The sequence below is a fragment of the Meleagris gallopavo genome, chromosome 4 (genome assembly GCF_905368555.1).
Source record: "Meleagris gallopavo chromosome 4, MGAL_WU_HG_1.1, whole genome shotgun sequence".
Lineage (NCBI taxonomy): Eukaryota > Metazoa > Chordata > Aves > Galliformes > Phasianidae > Meleagris > Meleagris gallopavo.
The window spans coordinates 36426632-36449701 of record NC_139407.1 but is presented as its reverse complement, the minus strand read 5'-3'; the positions used below and the strand labels follow the sequence as shown (position 1 = coordinate 36449701).

At 37.4% G+C, this 23070-nt stretch overlaps 1 protein-coding gene across 23 annotated transcripts in view; it reads right to left on the bottom strand.

The window, feature by feature from the left end:
• CAMK2D (calcium/calmodulin dependent protein kinase II delta) overlaps positions 1–23070 on the bottom strand; it is a 162085-nt gene that overhangs the window by 112103 nt on the left and 26912 nt on the right. The gene's annotated exons all lie outside the window — the stretch shown is intronic.

Sequence of the window (23070 nt, the reverse complement as noted above, 5' to 3'; positions counted from 1 at the left end):
GACTTTTAAATTTTGCATTACTGAGTGTATGCTACCTTTGTAGAGAAGGTAAATGCTAAGGAATACTGCCTTTCCATTCCCAAAAGTACTACTTCTAATTGAATGCCTTCACATTTGCTGCCTGCTTTTGAAGAAACATGAAACAGCCTTTACTTATCATCTTCCTAGAATTTTTAACTAAGAAAGTGCAACATTGTTATAACAGATGATTTCAGACACTAGGAGTACTGAACCGATTCACCCTTCCTAACAGAAGCACATACCAGGTGTTCATTGTTAAAAGGACATCTTTTCCATGGATACCCAAGTCCATAATGGATAAGAGCATACAGCAACAATAGCAGAGACAAATCTTTAATTAAGCCATTGGTGAAAAGCATCAGCAAACCAGAAATTAGGGCATAGAAAATGCCTCCAGTTATTTCTGTGGCTATGTTCATATACCAATCAGGCCTCTAAGTATCAAGGAAAAGCTAAACATATTAATCCAAGATGCTTTGTAAAAAAAACAAAAGCCACACCTGTTGATTTCACAATTCTACTTCAGGGCATAAGGAAAACAAAAGGCACATTTGTGCTCAGCTGTGAAGGCTGCCAACAATAGCAGTTTTCAGTTGTCTAATGTTCCTGTAGGGCTTTCTTCCACTTCCCACCCACTCTTTTTTTAATATTTTAGTGTTCCTAGTGTGTGCAAATTTGATAGATAGTCAGATTTCATTTCTACCTATAAAGCATAGACTACATAGACAGATGCTAAGTGTTTCCAGGGCATTATATCAAGATATTTGTCAAAGAGATTGATGCTGAAGTATGACACAAAAAAGTGCAGGGTATTCCTTTGTTTCTTCTGATTTCAGTACCACTGCTAACACTGAGGAGCATAAGATTTTCTTTAAACCAAGACCACAAAAGGGGTTAAGAGAACATGTAGCATTAATAAAAAAGCACTTTGCCAAAAGATGTCACTTTATTAATATATAATTTGTTAAAAAAGAGGCCAAAGAGACAAAGAGAAGGATGTTAATAAGTCAGTAGATTCTACGTAACTGCTTCAAACCTTTAAACTCTTCAAAAAAGCAAGCACTCACATGGTGCTGACTTCAAGCCAAAAAATCCTAATGTTTTTTTCCCTTCTAAATTTACAGTAAATTAGGATATAAACAGCCAGCTGGCAACCCACTCACTTCTCTCCTTCCAAGAGAAGAAATGTAGAAATGCAAGTAGAGTATCAGAAGTTTGAAAAAACTTCCCATCAAGCCATACTGGCAGAAATGAAAACAACTTGTAACAGCAGTCCATAGAGAACATCAAGCTGTTTTCCTTTATATGTATTTTGCCTCTTCCTGAGTTAAACACTCTCATCAGTACGAGGAAGTAAGACTTCATATTTTATTTTTATAAATAAATATATATTAAAAGTGCATATTATATACATTGAACAGTGCAACCACTGAAATGGCGTGACATGCTATATGCCAATGTAAACAGAAAGGCACTAAATACAGGTTGATCACCTAGACACCTACAATTGCTTGTCAACAAATATTCACCTGACATTTAACCCTTCTTGGAGTATTTCATCACCTCTGTACTGTATCACCTCCTTTATTCTAATCTGTTCAGGTCTGCACCTTCTACCACCTCCCAAACACATTTTCATGGAAGATCTACATTTGCCTTAAGAGGGAAACATGAATACACCTATCAACCAAAATTTTCTCCTTACTATGTTTCTGAACAGCTTATGTATGAGATGACTGGAATTTCAGGCGTCAACTCCACAGGTTAACAAGCACTAAAATATATACTTGCCCTCAAGTACTTCGCTGGAGAGGGATGTGTTCTTTCAAGTACACATACTTGAAAGCCTTGCTAAACTCCAGCCCTACAGACCTTACAAAGGAATACTGCAACTCATTGATTCTAAGAGCATTTATAAACTCTGAACAGATAGATGACTAAAATTTTGATGGCATCCTCAAGCACATATCTTCGGTTTTGATACTATTTCTTATAGTAGAATGCAAAGCAGTGAATCCCCATTTTTCCACATCTGCATCTTGGAATATTTTGCTATTTTTACTATTAAGTCCTGCTTACGGTTAATTCTCAAGCTCCTAAGCATACCTGTAACAACATTTCAAAGTGAGATAGCATTGTGGATCGTCATGTACATAAGTCAATTTTGTGGCTACAGTTACAGGAAGCATAGCTAACTCTAGATACTCTAGTTTAATTTAGTATATGAAAGTAACTTAGTTTAGATTTTGCAATGCAAATAAATATTTTTTTGTTCCGCAGACCCCAAATCTAAGCAGTGGCTTAAAAGCTTGATTTAAAGCAAGAAAAATCATAATGCAGAGAATCTCAGAGAAAGTTGTCTTAGTCACTAGATTGATGAAGGAAAGTATGTTCTGATGTGCAGTAACTCTTAGTACTTCTTCTAGAAAAAAATATTTGAAAAAATTTTAGTCTGAGGAGAAGGAAATTCAGTTTTTTTGTTTTTGTTTTTAATGGTTCCACACTCTTCAGGAGAGAGGAGGGAAAAGGAGACCAAAGAATTGTCAATTTGTCTGTTTTAGGGATAAGAACAATGCATGTTTGCAGTATGCTACTGCTGAGTAATCATCCAACTGACTCAAAATGCTGTGGCTTTCTGGATTTTATACAGAAATGAGATGTGAACATGAATTTGGCATAAGAAATCCACTGAAAGGGCTGTTCTTATGCATTACTTCATTCTGACAAAGGTAGAAAAAAAACACTATGGTTATCATACTCATCTTTACAGTTTTATTTATTTTCAACCTAACATCCTGCTCAAACATACTGCTGATGTTCTACAATACTAAGATAACTCACATTTTAAATATCATACAAATATGTAAAATATTGTAGCATTTTGCTGGACTGACTTCATCACGGCTGAGAAAAGTACCTGGAATGTTTGATCACAAAGAAGAAAAAACTTGCCTGAACAAGTGAAGCATCACTATACAAACTTTAAGATATGAGCACTGACCTGAAATTAATACCTATTTTGTTAGCCCACAACATCAGAGGCAGCTGGTGGTATGGCAGTAGAAGTTGAACCTTCCCACCAATATTCTGTTACATGTTGCTGTGTGATCATCTGACATGGAAGTGTGTATGAAGCAAAGGTGTGTCACTGAATTCCTCCATGCAGAAAAAATGGCACTGCATTGGCATTCATCAGTGCTTGAGGAATGTTTATGAAGATCAAACAGTAGATGTGAGCACAGGGACGTAGTGGGTGGTGCATTTCAGCAGTAGCAACAGCAACACAAAAAACAAGCCACATTCCAGACAAGCCATGCCCAGCTGACACACTACAAAATGATGAGCAGCTCAATCAGCTCATCTGTGCAATTGATTATGACCAGGGAACTGGTATGGAGCTGAATATTGACTTCAATTTGTTGGAAACAACGGTGGGAATATTGGAATACCTCTAAGTTTGCACCATGTAGATCCCATGAAATGCTCACACAGGGACAAAAGGAACAACACATTTAAGTTTGTCAGGACGTGTTGAAGAAATATGAAACAGAAGGTGTCAGTTTCCTGGAATGCATCATTACTGGTGACAAGATGCGGTGTCATCACTATGAGCTGGAGTCAAAACAACAGTCCAGGACTGTTGGCAACATGGACACATGTGGCGATGTATCAATTCCCTAGCAAATATGAAGTTCAAGACACAGCCTTCAGCAGTTGATGTGCACTGTATTCAGGGATAGGAAAAGGGGAAATCCAGAAGGATTTCCTGGAACTGGGACAAGCTATCAACTCTGACTGCTACATTGCAACGCTGACTAAGCTGAAGGCTAAAGCTTCCAGTCAGGCCAGAAAAGATGACAACCTTTCTCTAGCAACATGATAATGCCAGGCCCCATTCCAGTTTGAAGACTGCACCACTCCCACAGTGTAGTCCAGATTTGAAGCCTTCTGACTTTCAACTGTTAAGATTCATGAAAGACTGGTTGCGTGGGCAAAATGTTTCTAGCAACAGTACCATCACAGCAGTTGCGAAAACTGTGTGTCACTCCTGCTGGTACAGATTTTCATGAGAACAGCGCACAGGTTCTTGCTTATTACTGCATAGCTAATGGTGGAGGTTGTATTGAAAAACAATGTTTCATAGCTGAAAACCTGCTCTATCAAATAGCATTATTGTGCTCTTTATATCTGTTGTAGTTTCTGTGGAAATACATAGGAGGCATTACTTTTGGAGTGATCTGCAAATAATAAGGTCTCGTCTTTTTCCAGGTACCTGGGAATCAGGATGACTACTCTCATCATCACTTTCAGAGTTACTGGCTCCAAAATTCAGCCAGAAGCTCTGCAAGCATGATGGCATATTGAATTCTTAGTGAAGCACTCGCCAACCCAAGAATACACATAATGACAGGATCCAATGCAATTGCTCTGATGCTTTCATATTAAGTATTCTGTAGAGAATAATAGGTTAGTTCAGAATTGTTACAACTCCTTGCAATCAGTAGAGCCAAAAGTATCAGAGGATGCTCTTGATTAAAGCAGGAAGTTTTGCACTGAATTTAGGGAAAATAAGAAAAGAGGCAGAGGTGCTTGAGGAATCACCGCTACCTTGAGCATTTGCCAAACTCCATGCATCAGAAAACCCAGCTGATCACTCTCTCTCACTGCCAGTTCTAAGAGGACATCTGCTTGTGCCTTCAGAGTAACATGCCAATGCCTTGATTAACCTATCACTAACAGTGGGGGAAAAAAAAAAAAGGAAATGAAGAATGACTATCATGAAGAGGAAAAGGGCTCACAAAAATCCTCAACACAGCAAGGGATGAGATGAATGTGGAAAATGTGGAATACTGCAGAGAAATAAGGCAGTCCAGCTATGTGGAGAAAGAACCCACCGAAGCTACAGAACTTACAATTCCTGCATAATATGCAAAAAACTTAGACTTTAGTTACTGTTCAATGCATGCCCAAAATTTTATTTGTGGGTGGAGACTGCATGGGATTAATGCTCACCTACACATCCTCTCACAGAATTCTAAAAATTAGGTTTAGGCAGGGCTTGTCTGTAACACTAATGATTGCTTCTAAAGACTTGAGAGCAAGAAGTACTCTCCAGTAGCAGCTACAATCACTGAAACACTTCCTCATCTCTCTTTTTTCTCTCCATAGGTGAGCCCTGGATGTGCATGCTTACGTACCAAAATGTATACATTCCCAAATACTTTCTTTTGAGCAGTCTACACCTAGTTACATCCTCTAGCAGCAAAGATAGACAACACTAGTACAATACTCCATCCTTTTAATTTGATTCTACCTCCCTCCTTGTATAAGTTAGATACCCTAAATCACAGAAAAGGAGATTTCCTTTTGACAGAAAACACGAGGCACTGAACAAAGAAAACAGTTCCCTTTCAAACCCAGAAGCCTTTCCTCTAAATAGACAGGACTTGAATGTTTTTCAGAACTGTCATTCCTATCTACCGCCTCTCGCTGATAATTCCCCCAGATTACTCATTACTTATTAGTGCTATAGTCCAGCACAATTTGCCTGAGGTTGGAACAATTTCTTCTCACTATCCATCCGCTAACAATCCAGTTCTAGAGACAAAATGCCACACTGATTCTTCCAGATGTTTTCAGAACCAAGGCAAAAATTAGTCTCTACCAACTTGAGCACCCAGTTTCTAGTCCTGTGCTTTGAACAGACCATCACTAACTCTAGTGGACTGCTTCCAAAAGTACCACCTTTAAAATAGAAAAGAAAAAGGCCACAAACATTTGTACTGACTTGATTCTACCATGAGATATCCTGAAAGAGTTTGCATCACTCCAAAATACCTTTCCTAGACGAAGACTTCAAGCTAATGTAGGTCTGCACAGGTGCTGCTGGTATATGGCATGTAAGCACTGTCACTCAAAAGTGATCAGAGGCAAACAGAAGCAGAAAAGCTGGCTAGCCTCAGGAAGGTTAACAGCATGGCACATTTCCTAATTTCCTGCTTATTTTCTTGCTCACTGTATTTTCCACCATGTTACACAATATCCCAGTTGTTTGTGCAAATAATGGTAAGCACCTCATGACCACAGATTTCTGCCATTACAGCTTGTTCTCCTGAGATGACTTGCCATCAAGTGTTCGAGAAACTAAAACATATAAATGTATTTATGTAAAAATAGTCTCCAATAGTAATTCAGGTAAGGAGTCTATTCACTCAGCATTTTTCTGAACATTGATAAAATAATATTGTCTGATAATAAAAATAAGTGCTGCTTACTACAAACTCAGATAATACCATCAGCAACAGTAATACATAAACTATGGTAGCAAATTATTATTATTGTTATTATTTTAAACTTGATCTTCTGATTGATACTATCTAATTTCAATATCAATACTTACTTCACGTAAGACACCAGGACATTATTGCCCAGAATATCCACTTGCCTTGGACAGACATGAGTAAGTTGCTGATTTTGAAGCTACTGCAAAGAACATCTTTTGAACTCTGACTTAAGTTCTTCACTTCTGCAATGTTTATTTTTAGAAAGCATATCAACAATGCCTTGACGTCATTTCTGAATCAAAATATTGGGAGGGAGAAATATTTTTGTTTTTGCAGAGGAAGACCAGCATGAACGTTCAAGTTCACTGATGACTCAGGGATCCTGAAGTATTTGATATTTTAATAGAAAAGGGGAAAAAAGTACAGTTAAAGGCAGAAATTCCACTGTGCAGAAGAGGTCAACGTTTTCTGTACTCACTGTTACTTCAAAACTAAACATTACACATGACTTATTCCACCAGAGATTAAGGGCTTCCTTTATGCAAATCCCCTTGAAATCACTGACATTCATCTTAATAAAGGCATATGAACTTTAACCCTGTTGAAGGAAACAACTGCAGAACTAGCATCAAGTCCAAAAAGAACAAAAATAATGGTTTGGCGACTATTACTATGACTCAGAGGAAATTTATTAAGCACATCAAAGCATCAGATTTTAATAACGAAAAGTAATGCTAAGAACACTCAAAAACATACCTACTGGAAAATGTTTTCAAAAAAAAGCAACCAATAAGCAACACAACAGTAGGCTGAACTAAACTATAGGGCTGAAAATACAATTGCATTTATAAAAATATCCTGATGATATAATGTCAGTATTTACTGACGATAGGCTGCAAGTAATACAGGTATCTATTTCTACAAGGCCCAGGAAAAAATTAAAACAGTAATAACAATGAGCAATACATTAAAAAAATAATTTTACTATCTCCTCTCGATTAACTTATTATAAAATAATAAGTGGCTCATGACAAACTCACCAAATTAAATTTTCTGCTGCTCTGCCAAATTGGTCTTTGCTCATAAGCATAACAAATCTTCTCCTCAGATACCATGTGCATGAATAGGTTTTAACCAAGTGAAGCTTTCTATTACAGTAACCTGCGATAGAAGGATTCTGACACCATCTTCAATCTACATGAAAGCATAATCCTATTTTGAAAGTCTATCAACTTGACATTATTTTCAGAATATCTTTCATGTAACTAAGTTCACTATGTCAGTAAAAACATTAAAAAAACAAACAAAAAGCAATCCAAACTATTAGTCCTGTAAGCATTCTACTAAAGTATAGGCTTAGTTTGAGTCCTTTCTTGTAAAAAAATGAATCTCAAAGGGCTACTGTTTTTAGTCTAAGTGCCAGTCATTTCAGCCAGTACTAACTGGTAAACCCATTATTGAAGGTTAACAGATTGATTTGTCTTAAGCTCAGGGATAAAATTCTAGGTTAACAGAACTATTGCTCTTTCAGATTGGTGTTTGGTTTTGTTGTTGTTGTTTGGTTTTGTTTGTTTTAAAAAACAGTCGTGCAAACTCACTATAGTTGATTTAACCATGGAAACACAGAAGTGTCTAATACCTGACACAGAACATAAGGGGCCAAATCCTCCAAATTTTTTTTTGCCTCCTAATCCTCATTCATGTCTAAATTCAACAGTTGCCATGATTTACAGTTGTCACTCTCTATAGACAGTCAAGTAAATCTGAGGGTCTGTGTTTGTTTTTTGTTTGTTTGTTTTTTAAATAAGCCAAAGATGAAATAAACAGGATTTCAAAAAAGAAAAGCAAGTAAATAAAGATAAATGCAAATATCATCAGGTATTTCAATCTTTGCTTTTGATAAAATTCTGGGTTCCATACATTACATCTGAAAGATAATCAAAAGAACTATAAGTATATGGAAATTCTGTACCAGATGAAGCCATCTAGTGCAGCAAACAGGAAGGCCCGAGACAAAGTATCCTCTTTAATGGTTGATGGGCACACAGGAGCTGCCTAAAGGGACTGAAGCATTTCATACAATTAGGGAAACTAACACTTGGGTATTTACACCCATAACTTTCATTCCCAAGCTGCTGGTCCTCCATAGTTTCTGAACGTCTTGGGAAACACTATAAAACTGGGTTAATCTCTCTACTGGCAAAAGGAGCAAGTTAAGCAAGTCATTCTCTGCCTCAGGAAAATAAAAAGATCATGGATTATGGGGAGGATGAGAGAGAAACAGAACCGTAAGGCAAACTGGTCAAAATAAAAAGCATACCTTACTATGTAGGAGAATGCTTGACACGTTTCAGTTTCTCATAGCATCAGATTAATGCTGAGGTAGTACCACTGTTTAAAGACATGATCAATCTTTTAAAACTATCTGCAGCTTTTCAGGTATCGCATCTGTCAGGGATAACAAACCCAGTCAGTAAGACTATACTATGTAGTGATTTTCTTTTTTTTTTTTAAAATCTGTTTTGTAAGATCATCCTTGGGGAAGATACTGTAATATTCAGTGGAACATAAATGCTAGCACTGTGACTAATATTAGCAATTCCAAGTAAAATGGAAGTATTTATATTTACCCTTCAAAAAGCATGCTGGATTCCACAGAGTCTGTCTCCAACAAGAAAAGTGACATTTAGTTCAATTTTGGTTCCCTCTAATTATCAGACTTACATACTCTCACATCTTTTTCTAGGATCTGCAGCATATCTGAAAACGTTAGCTACCGGAAATACTTTGTTATGAATGTGATATACCACTATGACAACAATAGCAACAAAATTCAGTATGGTTTTTACAATACTGCTTAACTTACACACTTCCCTACTAATTCCATCTCCTGTAGACAAAAACCCCTCTCTTCTGAAACCAAGGTAAGAAAACTGGAGAAGGAAATAAGTTCAGTCTCCAGTAGTGTTATTTAATTAAAACTGTCAGTTCTATCTGGCAAAACACTGAGGAAATTTTATAAAACAAATTAATTACTAATATATTGCATTTGCCCCATACCTGTTTTAGCTAATTCCAAGTGCTCACATCTAGTACACATACTGAACACCTCTGTGAGATTGAAAGGCTTCGTGAGTTAAGTACAGAAAAAGGATCATAGCACTTTCATTTTGCTTTTAAAATATCCGTGAGAGCTGACACAGAAAGCGTTGGCAACACACAAAAGCAAATCTCACCAATTTCTCCTTCTTCCCAGAATGGCTCATCAGTTTTAAAACCAAGTATGCACTTTAGTGACTTCCACCACCTGTCAAACAGCTGAATGTTTCTCAATTTTAAGGGTTGGAAAACCTGTTGCAGTATATTCACTTCTTGAATTTAGAGTCAACCAGCTGCCCAATTGCACAGTGACAGAATTTAACAGTTCAAACTTGACCAACTTCCACCTCCTGTCTAATGCTCATGGTGCTCTAGAAACTGCCGTTGAAGCCACCTCATGAATCTGATTCTCTTTGATTTTCAAGAATATCTTCAACATCTACCAGCTTTTGTTGTATATGTTTTCACTTCTTTTGCTTTGATATTTCAGCTATTAACAACTTGGGTACTCTCAAATGAAAAGAGGATTTACGGTCCCCTTTAGATCGAACGTACTCAGGATTCTGTAACAATTAGTACAGAGTTTTAGTTTTTCCCCAGAGTTCTACATGAAAAAGCAAACAAAGCCAAACAAACAAATAAACAAAAAACCATAACACCAAAACACACAAACTACCATGGAGTTTAAGAAAAACAGAAAGCAAAAGGCAAAAATATTTTGTTGCTGATAATGACAAATTTTACATAAGAAAAATCTCTCTGGTCTCGCTTTTTCTCCCTCATCAAGGACTACATATCAAACTCATCCCAACTATAACCTTACCGTTAGAGGACACAAATGAGCTAAGCTGGAGAAATGGGCTGGTAGGAACCTCCTGCAGTTCCACAAGAGGAAGCACAAAGTCCTGCACTCTCTGGGAAGAAACAAGCCCAGGTACCAGAACATGTCACCCAGGTGGAAAGCAGCTTGGCAGGAAAGAAGACTTGGGGGGCACCAAGCTGAAGGTAAGCCAGCAAAGTACCCTTGCAGGTAGGGCTAATGGCATCCTTGGGCTGCATTAGCAGGAGTTGCCAGGGGGCAGTGCTTTCCCTCTGCTCAGCACTAGCAAGTCTGCATCTAGAGTTCTGGGGCCAGTTCTAGGCTTCCCAGTATAAGAAAGATTTGGGCATACTGGGAATGTCCGGTGAAAGACCAGCAAAATGATCCAGGAACTGGAGCACCTTCTCCTAGGAGGAGGGTTTGGGAGAGCTCAGACTCTTCAGCCTGAAGAAGACCTAGAGGTGGATTTCACAAATGTGAACAAATATCTAAAGGAAGGGTGTGAAGAGGACAAAGCCAGGATCTTCCAAGTGGTGCCCACTGCCAGGACAAGAAGCAACAGACAAACCGGAACACAGAAGATTCTCTCTGACCATCAGGAAGCAGTTGCATGCTGTGTGGGCGCTGAAGCACTGGTACAGGCTACTCAGAAGCTGTTGAGTCTCCACACGGAGGTCTTCAGAAACCGCCCAGGTCTGGGTGGCCCTGCTGGAGCAGGGAATGGACCAAAGGGACCCAGAGATCCCTTCCAACCTCAGCCATTCCGTGATGTGAGTGCAATTCTGCAAATGTTCTGTGTGAATAAAGTCTAGATGTTAGGTATCCTATTAGCTGACTATTTAAGTGTGTTTTATTTTATGAGTAGCGCTCTGAGTTATCTGCCACAAACCTCTCTGAAATTTCCAAATCAACTGTAACCACACAACACGTATACACATCACATCATTTTCTGCTTGGTTAGATAACCCCACACTAAAAGGAAACTACCTCTTAGCTGAACAGGATGTCCATCAGGACAAGAGTTTCACTGCCAAGAATATCAGGATTAGGCTGATAGGAGAAAAATCTGTGATCCTCCAAAGTAGAGTATAGACAGATGTTAGTTACTGGGAACTATGTTACACCTACATGCAGCTATATATACCTTCAACATGGCTAATCCAGACAGAATTAGACAAAAGAAAAAATGTGCAAATAATCAGAAAATCCTCCTTTTATAATGGAAGGAGGTCTGTTTTCATATTTGCTCCATATTTTCATTTAAATGAATGCATCGATGATGCATTTAGGATACTGTGCTGCAGTAGTATTGCATGAATGCACTTTAACCTAGCTGTGCATCTTTAAAGCACATGGGGCTAAAGCAGCAATCAGAAACAGAAGGTGCTGAATAGCTTCCTCACACCACCCTTTCACCTCTGTGCATAACAAGGAGCGAGACAAACTTCCTTACACTATGCAGCAGAATTGAGTGATAGTGCCATGGAAAATGTTACTCTGAATTGCCCAACTTTTACATTCTTAAAGACTGATTCATAAACTGTATTAATGCTGAACTGTTTGCAAAGTTATTACATATTATGTATGAATACAGTCATCTCCAGACTTCACCCACCCATTTCTCACAGCATTCTAAGTTAAACCTGTGCTGTGAAAGGTAAATACTAAGAATCCAACCATGCCTGAACATATGGCAGAGAGCCAAAATCATGATTATCACAGGAAACAGACTAACATAGTTATCTCCTCCCCAACACACTTGTGTCTCCACTTTCCCGAATTTAATCCTGAACAAGGATGAACACACGATGTTTTTTAAACATTAAGAAGATAGAGACACATACTTAGAGAAGAGTTAACAGACACTTCAATAAAAATACAAAGTCACATCTTTGCATCCTTCCTTGTCAAAAGGCCAGTCACTTCAGTCATTATTCTGGGAGAACTCTCACTGATGGAGCTGGTCTACAGCATGTAAATTATGAGTCATGCTACAAAAACTTGGCTCCTGTCATTGTTTCACATCTAATTAAACTTCACTCAAACATCCTACAATCTGGTTTTTACCATAACAATATCAATATCTCTGCCTGCTGCCAAAAAACAGTTTAGCAACACAAACTGATACCAGAGGTAGCATGAACATGTGACACTGGAAGAAGCACTGAATATCATCTATTTTGCTGCCCTGCTTCTCAGGGGAGGACCTAGTTACAGGCAGCCAGAAAACAAGCTGGTTTTTTTCTTCTTTTTTTTTTTTTTGACTCCATAACAAATCAATTGAAGCAGCAGCAGTACAGAATAAAGGAAACATACGCACTAAGTAAACTGTTCCCATATATCACAGGTTAGCCTAACAGATCTGTTGAACACTGCTTGCCTTTATTTTTCCTCCCATGGGGTTTATAAAAATTCTTATGTTGCTTTTTATATTTAATTGGATGTTTTTGCCATGTATACGCATACAGTTGCCTTCAGCAGGCACTAAATCCTATGTGAAAATATGTAATACTGTCTTGGTCTATGAATAGAAAAATTATCAAGTAAATATCATCAGTAGAAACATAAAAAGTAAAACGAACATTTTTATGGAGAATTTAAAAAAAAAAAAAGGGAACCTAAACTCTGTATCTATAATATAAACAAAGTATAAAAGAAATAAATTGAGAAAGTAAACCAAAAATTTAAATCCCAAATTAACAGAGGTTATATGCTGAGGCACTGTTGCCTCTAACAGAAAAAAGAACTAAACCAAAAACAAAACTAGTGTCAAATTACTTCTATGTGCTACCAAAGAGTTAACTAATGTTCTGCTCTCCATGAACCCGTACTGCATACTGCTAAAAACCGAACCAAACAACAAAAAAAACACCCACAAAGGCATGTGATCTATAACTGAACACAGAAAACAACTGATTGGAACACATGCTAGGGAGGAGTCACACCTTCTGTTCCATGCCCTTGATTGCACCTGCAGGCTTTATACAGGTGAATGGAATCTGAAGGCTCAGCAAGTTGGCTGAAGCCAGACATTCAGTAATGCCTTGTTTCTTTGAAACATGTGAGGTTGAGAAGACAAGAAATCCATCTGCTACATCTTTTGTACTGAAATGTATGACTTAATAAATCACACTTCAGCACTGAGAAGAAGAAAAAGAACTTTTACTCATACTGACATCCCTTCCACAGGTTGCAGGTATGTGAACAGTGTTAATGACTGTCACAGCTGACGCTGATAGCGCACTGGTGTTCATACTGTCAGAAATGAAGGCTGTCAAGAGGATACAAACTGAAGAAGAAATGGATTTTCTGCTAGACTGTAAATGCTATTCTTTTGACCTCTACAAATCCAGAGGCAGAAAACTGACTCTCCTATTACTAGCAAGTATCTCATTCTGGAACATAATTATTTCTCATTATCTGTAATGTCCAAATAACAATAGTAATTTAATTCTAAGGATTAGCCACTGGTACATTTCATTCAAGGTTTTGGATACAGTTTCCCTGATTCCAGGGTTGTTCCCAGTCAAACCAGACACCAACACACGTGAGCTTGTTAAGATCTGCAAGCTGCAAGAAGCAGCTTGATTAAACAAGATCAAACTACTACATGCAAATCTTCTCACGCTAAGACAACAAATGTAAAATGTATTTAGATCAAGATAACACCTGATTTAAGTACATGGGGAGAGCAAGAGAAAAGTTTTATCTGCTACAAGCATTGCAAAAGCACTAGATTTTTACACTCCTTTTAGAAGTTACAAGCAATCTTAGTTTTTGAAAAACCATCAACCAAGAGGTTGTCTTGATCTAGATGAACATTTTCTAAGGAGAACAACCTTACTATAGCTACAGGCATACAACTATCGGCGGTGGGTAAAGTTGTCTTGTAGGAAGAACTGTGTCCAGGCCTGCATCCCCCAGTACGAGAAAGATGCAGAGCTCTTGGAACGATTCCAGCGGAGAAACTCTAAGATGATCAGAGGGCTGGAGCACCCCTCCTATGAAGAAAGGCTGAGGGAAGTGGGCTTGTTTAGCTTGGAGAAGAGAAGGCTCTGGGGAGACCTCATTGTGGCCTTCAGTACTTGAAGGAAGTGTGTAAACAGGATGGGGAGCAACTGTTTACATGGGTCGGTAGTGACAAGACAAAGGGAAATGGTTTTAAACTAAGTCAGGGGAGGTTTAGGTTAGATATTAGGAGGAAGTTTTTCACACAGAGGGTGGTGACACACTGGAACAGATTGCCCAAGGAGGTTGTGGATGCCCCGGTGGTATTCAAGGCCAGGCTGGATGTGGCTCTGGGCAGCCTGGTCTAGTGACTGGTGACCCTGCACATAGCAGGGAGGTTGAAACTCGATCTCTGAGGTCCTTTTCAACCCAGGCCATTCTTTGATTCTATTAACTTTTGGTATCAACCAAGGGAAAAAATATGCTCACAGTGGCCAACTTCAGCTAGAAAGATTGATTTTAAATAAATTCTTACCACAAAGAAGTTTTAAGAAGTCAACATCACAGAGCAGAAAGCTAGTTTTTGGTGCCCAGAATTGTTCTCTCTTGGAGCTTTTTGCACTGAGGGACACTCCCCAAGTTTAGACCTCAGGAAATAAATCTCTCAGTTGCATTATTACACATCATTCTTCTTACAGAACCTGGTTACAGAAGCAAAGCCATGTGGGCTGGCAACAAAGATGGTTGTGTTTTTCATGTTACGTAAGCAAAAATTTATATCAGGACATTGCAACGTAACGCTTCTCATTTTCTAGACGTATGATCTGAGAATGTGTTGTGAGAAACACTGAATACTGGAGGCTGCAACTGAAGCCACTGTAATGCCTTCAACATATAAAGGTGGGAATCTTGAAAAACAAAGTTTTAAATATCTCAGGATGATCACTTAAAATTAAGTGATTTCTGTATCACCCCTTCCTCATCTAGCATGGGAAAATGAGAAAAGGAACTCAGTTATTGGCCAAAGCAGCACTGCAGTATCATATTGACACACAAGTGGAAAACTACAAAGTATGAACCTATTTCCAAAAAAGGAATTTAAGAGTTTATAGCAGAAAAGGCAGGAGGCCACAGCTGAACAGCAGAAACTGAATTAAGTGACCACTATTCATTTTGTGCACTAAATTAAGACAGTACTGTGATTCAATAAGTCACATGCTCATGCGCTCATTGCACAACTGCACAATAACCTGAATCCAAAAGGGAATTAAAACAAATGTTCACAAACAGGAGGAGAATGGGATTTGTAACTGACAAACCATGGAAAGTTCAAAGGCTATGTAATTTTGAAGTCCTCCAGAGAGATGGATTATTCTGTGTAAATCGGCAGTTTCAAAGGGTTAATTTAGTTGCGGCTCTGAGGCCAACCAGGCCAGGAAATAAGCTGTCTGCAGAACTGCTGAGGTCTCCTACAGACACCACATTAAGGCAGACAGAGTAACATCAGTAGCAGCCACTCACTCATCCAGCCCACCACATTTCCAATCGCACTATGACAAGTTCAACACAGCTGCAAGAGAAACTATGCAAACATGCAAAATATTCAAGTACTGTCACTAACAGAAATTACTTACTAATCGTAAAGAAAGTTTCATCTTTTCTACAGTGATATAAAAGCAAAAGTAATTTTGTCAGGCTTTCAAAGATGCCCTTCCTTTCCTATCTTGATCCATCAATTATTATAGTCCATACAGAATATGAAGATCACACAATCTTGTGAATAGGTCACATTGGAGTTTCCCAGCAAATCAGATTTAAGTTTAGATAAGTCAAGCTTCAGTCTGGTGAGTTTCAATGCAAAACTGTAGGGTACTCCTATGTCTACAACAAAATATTTTGTTATACAGTCATTCATAAACAAACTGACATGCTTTCTGCAAGCGTAAATAGATGTTCTAAATGAGGAATAAGTCACAAAACAATTCATTTGTAATCTGTTTGTAAAATAAAGTTCAGGAAAACACCTCTCTCAAAATGATAAAGTTGTTTCTTATTAGGATCCTAGTGTCTTAGTATAAAGTGTGAAAATATTACCTAATATCAGCAGTGAGCTAGACAGACAGCAAAATTAAGTTACAGGTTTCAGATGCAAGATCTGAATTCTCATCTTAATGCTCAATGCAAAAGAGGTTTAGAAAAATCAAAGCCCAGTGCTGTATCCCATTCCTTAGGCCTTCCTTTCTCAGATACAGGCTTTGGCTCATACATCCACTTTTGTGCATTTACAAATCTCTGTTCTACATTTGTAAACTATCCCACACAGAGGTTAAAAATGATAAAAAACAAAATCACTGCTTCTGAGAAATGTTATACAGTCAGCTGTAGATAAAGCAAATACAGATTTGTCTCAAGAGACACAGCACTTTAAGGTTCATAAGAAAAGCTACAAAGACAATAGAAGTACTTGTTTCATGATAGTTAAAAGGCTTTTTCAGAGTACAATAACAAAGGAATACACTTTAAGCAAACATATTCCTCTAAATACAGATTTAAAATCTGTTTTCTATATAGTCAATGCTGGTGATAGGAAGCAAAATAACATATGAAACAAAATCTCATGTTTACCTTTGAGAAAGCTGCATAACAAAGTCAATATGTTCCATTTGCATAATATGAGTTCCTCATTCTTCGTCTACTAATAAAGAGAGAAGCTATTTCCTTTATTATTTGGAAAAAAAAACAAACCAACACAGGAATCAATCCTCTTCTCCATGCCACTGTTATTATCTCTGTTTTAATGTCAGGGAAAAACAAGACACTGAATCCTATCTATAGTCTTCCAGGAGATAAAAGACCTGGATGCAAAAGAAACTATACTTCAACAGCCTAATAGCATTATAGAATGCTTAATCAAAGTTTAAATTTAAAAAAAAAAAAAAAAGTTTAGCCAGACACAAACCATCGTGCTAAGAATTAACTGTTAGTAAAATTCCAGTTTGGTGGAATTTGTTATAGAAATCAGTGAAATTTTACAGGGCTCACATATAGTACATTTAACAGAATAACATTTAACAAAATAACATTCCACTGCCAGAAGCAGCAAGCAGAGCGATATTCTTTCCTTCTTTCTTATTACAGTTAAGTACTAACCAAAACTTTTTCCTTCCTCAGGTCTCTGGGGAAATTCAGGGTAACACAAAACATAGCAAATCCTGTAACTGCTCCAGAGTTCTAGTGCTAAATACAAAACACAGAAACAAACAAAAATACATTTTCAACCCAGGAAAAAGGTAAAACTTTTGATCCACAGAAACAATTACTCTCAGAATGAGCTACTTTCTGTAACGTCATTTCTTACCATATTGAAAATGTTAAGATAATTTTCCCTGGCAAAAACCTGTTTTTCATCTACAGTCTCATCTACTTTTTCTTTCTTCACAGAGTAATCAATACAGTTATATAGGAGTTTATAGCCATTCATTATTGTAGGGGGGGAAAAAAAAAAAAAAAAGAAATCACCATGAAAATACTCTGCTGTTTAACTGCATTTTAAAACAAGATGCTGAGACATTCATGTAACAGCTAGTGGAACATGCAGACAAAATGACTGAGCAAGAGTGACGTGCAAACCTGAATGTCAGAAACAGGCAAAAAAAAAAAAAAGGCAATAGCACACCAGAGGTATGTTAAGAGCACAAGAAACATGAACAAATCTCTAAGGTGCTCAACCACAGTGAAGTGGTAGCCATTAAAGAGCTTCTATTTCATCTGTGCATCTTAAACTAGAGCTGGTAACGTCTAAAAAACAGACCATAGTCAGGCCTTACAGATTCTGCATCAACTGTGAAATTGACTTTTCTCTGCATAAGCTTAAGTGCTCTGAACAGTCTGCAATGAAAGAGATGCTCCACAGCTAAGACTGACAACTTCTTACTAAACCAATCCCACAACTATGGTGCACTTAAAGCAAATTCCACAAATCCACTTAGTTGGACTAGAAGAACAACATAAGTCCATTTTGACCATCTGGTGCAGCAATTTTTCCTGCTTTAGTACAATTTGTTTTCTAGTTTTTCTAGTCAGAGCTTCTGGAGACAGGCTTCAGTGCTAACATGCTATAGTCATTAAATATAACCAGGGCATGCACCTTCCTCTCCCCAGACATTACAGAGACTCCTCAAAAATAAATTATGGATAATAGAACTCAGACTATTTCTTTAAAATTTAAATCTACTTCAGACAAACAGCTCTGGGAAGCAGTAAGAGAAAACTGCAAAAAACTCTACACAGCTTATTATCACTCTTTCCTTAGATATATAGCATGAACCTCTTAAATTTGAAAAGATCTCCAGTAGCTTTCAATTCATTCCGCCTGCAAACCCAAGGACAACGTGTCTACTGAGTTTGAAGGCAAAAACTTAGAATTAGGTTTAGAATTAGCAACGTCAAAGCTAAACTATTTCAGTGACAGAAGCTACTAAGACTGCCTGTGACACTGAGAGGTCTTTTAAAACAAGTTCCTAACCAATACACGGATTCAACAATGTTTTCAGCATCCTTGATATAAACGCAATTTGGGTAATGTCATAAGTTTTCCTTCCTACTTTTTTCATTGTTTGGCAATAAAAATAAATGCTCATTCCTAAAAATGGGCTTTTGGTGTATGTTTCATGGACTGCAGCATTCTTAAAATTGTAGTTCTGATGCTGATTGCAGTATTCATAAATCCGTGAATTCTGAAGTAAAATATGCAGTCTCTGAACTGCAGTGCTTTATAAGCTTCAATTCAGAACAAGTGCTCCCGAAAAGAGCTATTTTACAACTTCAGGTGTAAGCAAAAAATGTTTAAAGAAGCTGCCAACCAGTATGTACAATTTTAGCAAATCATCCTTTAATATTAAGGGAAATGTTTATTTTTATCCACTTAGCATTTCAATAGATTATGAAATGAAGAAACATGGCTGCAAGCAGAGCACTATTCCAACATGTGATTGCTCAGTCAAAAAGCAAACTGAAAAGGTGTTAATGAGGCTTGCGTTTTCAGTAGCTGCATGCTTTATGCCCACAAGAACATTTTATACACTAGAAGGCTGAAGCAAAAGCACTAAAACACTTCAGTAGGATTTGTAAGCACCCACAGCTTGAAGTGCTGCACAAATCAAACTAAAAGCAAATCAAGGGAAATCAGAGGTCACAGACCTTGCTGAGTATTTATTCTGATACAGAAAACACATATGCTTGAGTTCCCAGGGCAGAGCACCAGTCCATTTACAGTAAGGGAAGTACCAAAATATGACACTTCAGTTTCATTTCAAGAACAACTGAACCTTTGTGCATTCTCTTGTTTATCATTTTAGACAAGTCAGACATTTTGCAAATGGTCTCTGTAACCCAACACTTGCTACTTCAGAAATGAATAACAGATGTAAGAAAAAATACAAACTGCACCAAAAAAAAAAGTATCTTACCACATTCCAGAATATTGACACAGTACCACATTCCACTACCTTCAGATACCTTCACTTCCCCTCTCCTCCTCCTCCATCTACCTTTTTGTAACACACACCATGCTTAATGTTTCTACTCTGCTTTGCTGAATGAATTTCCAACTATGCAACACCATCTTCATCCACTAAATCATAGTTCTTTTTCCCCCAAAAAAGACATTTTATTCCTCACAGAATAACAATGTTTTTCCCGGGTTGGAAGAGACCTCAAAGATCACGAATCTTCAACACCCCCCACCACAGGCAGGGCCACCAACCTCCACATTTAATACTAGACCTTCTTCGACAAGAAGGCTGGTGGAACTGGCAAGGTCACAAAGATGGCTCAGAAGGCCTAAAAGGCTAAATGAAAATTCTGTATGTCAGCTGCCACCTCACTGTAATCAGTGGTGGAAGAGCGATCTCAGAACTGTATGTCTCAAGTGGCCATTTAAGTTTAATAGTAAAAGAATGGCTAATGATTACAATGCATTTTATTCCTCAATGTCTACTATTCAAAAATTGAGGAAAAGGTGGGGAGGCTTCTTTTTTGTTAGGGTTTGGTGGGTTTCCCCATGTTCTTTACCATTCTCAGATCCACTCAGAGATAATTCCCCTTCATTCCTCTCAATATTTTCTGCCATTTGAATACATCTGAAGCATTATGAAAGTCTATACTACACATTAAAGTCAACAGAGATTCACAGAAGAAGTGGAAGCTTGTGGCACCCTGATATTGCCCTCACAATGATACCTGGCTATATATTTAAATGTTCACGTACGCAGTGATTCATATAATTCATGCTTCATTTGCATTAATAAACAGAACACTTCCCTTCAACACTTACAATACATCACCTTTTGGCCATAAACATAGGCATTTAGAGCACCTTTTTCTCAAGGTAGACATCTATAAAAAACAGGACACACTTAAGAAGTACTTGAAAGCATTGTATCTTTACGTAAAGTTTGTAACAATCAGGTGCCTATTTATATACCTCTGCATACATCACAATCTCACAAATACTACAATCACAACTTACAGATTTTCAAACCTGACTGTTGCTGTTAAAATGTGGAAACTAAACAGTGAAAACAAAAATTAACCTAATTTTGGATTTTTAGGGTCAGACTTGATACTCAAAACTGAAAGTTCCAATTATCACATTTGAAATTCATGCAGATAATAAAGCGTTCAACCCACTGTGTATGTTAAATATAACTAATCAGGATACTATTCTACCCTCTAGCATAACATCTCAGATACTACAGTGCATTTTACTTTATTGCTTTGATTCTACTTTAAAGGAGAACTATCTGAAAACAGCGAAAAGAAAATCACTGGCATTCACTTGGCTTCCATATCCATGCAGTGTTTATATCAGAATTAACATTTCTCTGAAATGCAATCACACTCCAGAATTTAGAAATTAAATTATTAAAATGAAATTACTGCCAATAAAACTTCAGCAAATACTAAAAGGTGTAGATAAGCTTCAAACAGGCACATTATTTTAAATGTAGCATCTTTCAAATCCTCAGTTAAAGTATCCTACTTGAAAAATAACTAAGCGCAGCTGTCCACAACTATGAAATACTACTTCTCATTCCACTGACCAAAGTAAGTCACCTGAGTGATTTGAAGCACCTCCAAGACAACCACCATATGGCCAACTGACCCAGAGCAGCAAGCCTGATCACGAGGGCTGATCAAATATTACTACGGAAGTATAACAGATCTCTCTGCCTCGTTCCACTATGTGCTTCGCAGCTGTTTGAGTCAGCCATTCCTCCCTTCCTGAGAATTAACACCCATCGTGTACAGAACAAACTTCCTTCTCTGAACCACAGTTGATACACGAGTTCTTATCTAGCTGTACTGACAAGGGAAAAGTGAAGGACATTCTCTGCAAGAGACTGACCTAATCTTACTCTCCTGCTGTCAACATCACTACAGATATATTACATTTAAAAGTTTCAGGTGACAGCTGTTTTATTAACACTTGAGAGTTTTGCCCAGATTTACTGAGTTTCAGGTAATACTTATGGTACTTACCAGTATGTTGAAGAAAATTTTAAAACACACAAATGGTTCAACTGAAACCACAGCAGATAAGGGAAAAAGCAGAGTGAAGCGTTGGGTTCTTTTGAAAGTTAAACCAGTAAAAGACTCCTGATAGGAACTAAGTTATTACGTCAAGAAAAAGGAAAGAGGTCCATTCTCCTCACCTCACCTGATCCCTACCCCCACATCAGGTGTCAAAGACAGACCATGCCTTTCAGATGTACAGAATATCTCAACCATAAACTATCTCTCAAAACACGAATTTACTTTAAACCAGAAGCTTCCCCTGTCGCTTTCATCAAATAAACAATTTCTCACAAAATAATTTCATCAGCAAGTTTGTGACCAGTTGCACTCTGAACGTCTTCAGTTGAAGATTGAAACAAAATTATTTAACACATAAATTGCTGACCATACCTTTTATGTTGTCATTTCACTATAGTTATACAACCTCTTGTATTAATTATAAAATTTAATGTGTCAAGAGAGGAAGAGGGAAAAAAAAAACAAAACCTTCTAGGGTCCCTCAGGGTTGATGCTTCTTGAAACTCAAGTAATTCAACTACTAAATACTGGAAATTTATAACTTCTTTTAAGAATTATTTTTACATGAGGCAATTTGACAAATGTGTCATTATTCTGATGACCTACCTAATTACACTGCATATATTTTAGCAAGGTATTAAAAAAAAATACTAGAACCTACCTACAGGTTTAATGTTTCAAGAATGAAATGAATGAAAAGCATGAGTTTATACATGTATGTTTAAATCTCCAGTCACGCTAGCAGGGAAATTTTCTCCTTCACCTCTTTACCACTCACTTACAAAGCCACATCTTTATTACCTAGGAAATTCCCACTGCAGAATAACACAGCAAAACTTAAAACTGTGACACCCATTCACGTTTAAAAAAAAGATCTATATTTAGCAATAACAAAACTTTAGTCATTTGTTTATGGTGAAATAAGGCAATCCAACAAAAATAAAAAAAGTTGCAGGTCTGGTCAACTACAATTTGCAACCTGAATTTATTTTACACATGTAATTATCAAACAGATTACAAGCCAATTTACTTCGCTGGAAGATGAAAATGAGCTGCAAAACAGAGGGAAAAAAAAAACAAAAAACCACCAGAAGTTGAAAAGATTAATAACTGCAACATAAAATTAACTTCTCTGTTAACAAAAGCATGTGCAATGTTAGAACTGGACCTCTCTGCAGACAAGGAAAGTATGTGGAAACAAGATACACCAAAGTGAACTAGGCCAAAAAGTGATCAACAGACTGAAATTTTCCGGACAAAAGCTGCAGAGTCATTAAAAGCTCTCGATTTCTTACACAGAAG